The sequence below is a fragment of the Aulonocara sp. 'chitande type north' Nkhata Bay genome, linkage group LG10 (genome assembly GCF_057382095.1).
Source record: "Aulonocara sp. 'chitande type north' Nkhata Bay isolate Kocher_YH1m ecotype deep benthic linkage group LG10, A_spYH_male_GT1.1, whole genome shotgun sequence".
NCBI classification, from domain to species: Eukaryota; Metazoa; Chordata; class Actinopteri; order Cichliformes; family Cichlidae; genus Aulonocara; species Aulonocara sp. 'chitande type north' Nkhata Bay.
Genome location: NC_141353.1, coordinates 29,201,308 through 29,204,508, shown reverse-complemented (window position 1 = coordinate 29,204,508; position 3,201 = coordinate 29,201,308).

Below are 3,201 nucleotides of genomic sequence, written 5' to 3'. Positions count from 1 at the left end.
AATGAGGAACAGATGCACGCTGAAATGCTTTGGTCTGTTGTGGTTGGTGACTGTGGAGGACAGTAGAAATGCAATACTTTTACACCCGCCGATCACTTTCTGAGGTGCAGCTGTTCTTCAGCCTCTCAAACGTCTTATGGTCACATGGCAACAACTCATGCAGGCATGATCAAGACAAAGTTCAAACTGTGAATCGGGACAAAGGTGATTAGAGTGTCTTTGAACGTGCCGTGGTTGCTGATTGTCTAAATATTTCAGAAACAGCAGATTTACAGTGATTTTTCCACCCAATCGTCTTTAGTGTTTCCAGAGCGTTGACAAAAAAAGAGAAAATATCAGGTGAGCAGCCGTTCTCTGGAGCAAGCAATGTAAAATAACCAGACAGGAAGGCAATGGTAATTTAAATAACCACTCATTACATTCAAGATGCAGAAGAGCATCTCTGGATCCAGAAAACATCAAACCTTGAAGCAGATGGGCTGCAGCAGCAGAAGACCACACTAGCCAACACTTCTGACAGCTAAGAAGCTATACTGGTCACAGATTAATTCAAAATGTGTTACTCAGTTAGATTTAGGTACACAAATGAGTCTGTTAGGTTTACACATTAAAACTACCAGGTTCTTGTGCTCATGGCTGGCACTTCTTTCACAGGTCTGTCCCACATTCGTACTGCAGACAGGAAATGCACTGATGAAGAGCTGCTGCAAGAATTACTGAAGAAAAGAAAGGAGGAACCTGACCGCTTAACTCTTTCCACCGTAAAGACAACATTTCACAACCCTCCCAGTACCCTTCATGGCGAGTTTTGACACCTCGGTATACATCAGTAAAGATGTGGGTTGAAGACCAGCAGAATAGTTTTCAGGTTTTTCCAAGGGTAGCTGCATAGGCAGAGACCACGCTCAATAACTTCTAATGCACACCCAGTCTATAAACAGGCCTGCGATATGGCAGAAAGTGCTCTGTTCAGAAAAGAGAAGCAAGGATTAGTTACTGCTCGTTGGCTTTCAATCGGTAAAGAGTTAAATGGACCATTAATTGCATAATAAGTGTTTGCATTTTATTTAGATGGAATGCAAGTCCAGCTGACGGAGCTCTGCACACTGTCGCACTGAAAAGAAAAGGCCGGTTTTGTAACCCACAGCGAGGTAAGGCTCACTGTACAGATAAGAATCTGCTTATCTGCTGAAGTAGCAAATACACTGAACATTCCTGAAGGACAATTCACGGCTCTCTGAACACTACTACCCTCTCCAGTTTTACCCATCCACCCAGTTTTTAAACTCCTAAATGGTTAAGTAGGGTTGCAGGGAGCTGGAGGCCCCTGGACAAATCAGAGGGCAGAATATGTGCGTGCCTCTGGTAATTACAAGAAGGCTTTAAGTGCAGAATATATTTAGTGACAATAGGTAACAATTTTATCTGGAAGTGTGATTCACGAGCACATGTTCACACCCAGAAATACACACTCCTACAAACTTACATAACCATGGACACAGAATAGACTTTGTATGGGAGGGAAACTAGGCCTCGTGCTTCAACTTTGTTTTCACTAGCAACATATAAACAGAGCACCTTTGTATGACATTTACATAATCAGTGCCCCGACTGACCTGCGTGTGGCAGAGCAGGTCAGCTTAACCTTTTATCTCAGGCATTTCCCAGCTTCCCTTCTGCTTCAACTAAAAGCAAAATTGAAATCAGCAAGTTTACCAAATTATTCTTGCGGAAAAATATTTGCTTTGAATATTTGCCAGGTCAAAACACCTCTGTGGGCACTTAAAGGTTGTCGCTAGTAAAGAAAAAGAGGATCGTCTAGAGTCCTAAATCAGCTGTTAACTGCAGTTTCCGTCTCTTTTCAGTGTGAAATTGTGTCTCCTTGTGCAAAGCGTTTCCTTAATGTGTACTCTTACATCAAAGCACTTGTGTGTTAACAAGTGCGGGGTGAGTGTGAAGCATTTGGCAGCTCCTCATGTGTTGCTGGCAGTGCTTCACTTTCCTCTCAGCTCAGTTGGTACTTGGACTTTATGAGGAACTGCAACTGCTTCAGTCTTCAGTTAAACCATTTTGTGTTGAAATTCATAACTGAAATGCCAAAAACTGTGTCCTCTGGCTGTACTCTTTAAGCTGCCTTCCTACCAGAGGGGCACAGCGTGCTGCAGGAGCCACTGGACTCACGAGGTGACAGCAGAACTTTGCAGCTGCATGCTAGCTTGTTAGAACACCAAAATCAGAATCAGAATACTTTATTAATCCCTAAGGAAATTATCTGGGTTATCGTTGCTCCAAAACAACCTTAAAGTGGACCTGGTACTCTAATTTTCAGCTGCATGTTTTTTTCTTTGGTTCTGCCAGAGTAGCTTTGTCTGATTTGCAGTTCAAAATAATCCCTGTTTATATTACTAAGCTCACAAACAGAAGGTTTGAAGGGGAAGCACAGAGGCAACAATGGAGGGAAGGCAGGTGGTTTAGCCTGTGTCTAATGCCTAAGAGTATTACTTTGTGAATTGGCTATAAATTTCTAAGCCTGTGCTTTGCTTGTGTGCTTAAATAAGTTTCGCCTCACAGGTCACCTGTTCTCAGCATTCAGGTGAAATTTCATTTAAAGGGGTCGATATGAACCAGACCCTACCTGAAACAGGCCCAGTAGCTCATCGCTCTCTTTTTTTATACTCTTAAGGCAAATTAAACGGATCAGTTGATGGTTTGTTACTGTCTTTTCTGCCCAACTCGTTTGACCGCTGCAGCCTCACCTTCCTCCATCCGCCTACATCCTCATTAACAGTCAGCTGCAGTGAGATGTCACTGACAGTCGGCGGATGACGACAGCGAACAGAAATCCTTCAAAGGAGCGACTCCCTGCACTGTGGAAAGAATTTAAACAGATCCTGACACTGGCACAGTCATGAGTGAGGACTGGATGACACATCACTTAATTGTAGCTGGAGCTTGTTGCTAGGAGACAGCAGCTTGGAGTGGATGTTTACTCAGCGTCAGGAATAACTTTACAGTGAAACAACCAAAAATGTAGCCTTTCAATTTTTTTTTCAGGTGACAAGTGATGTTTTAATGCTGTGTTTATGAGTAAGTGTCGCCTCTGACCAGCAAATGAAGAGCTCTGCTTCGTAACCCCGAGCTCTCTCGCAGGGCTGCATGTTCTGCATGAAATAATGCGTGACTCACACTGACTTTGAGAAC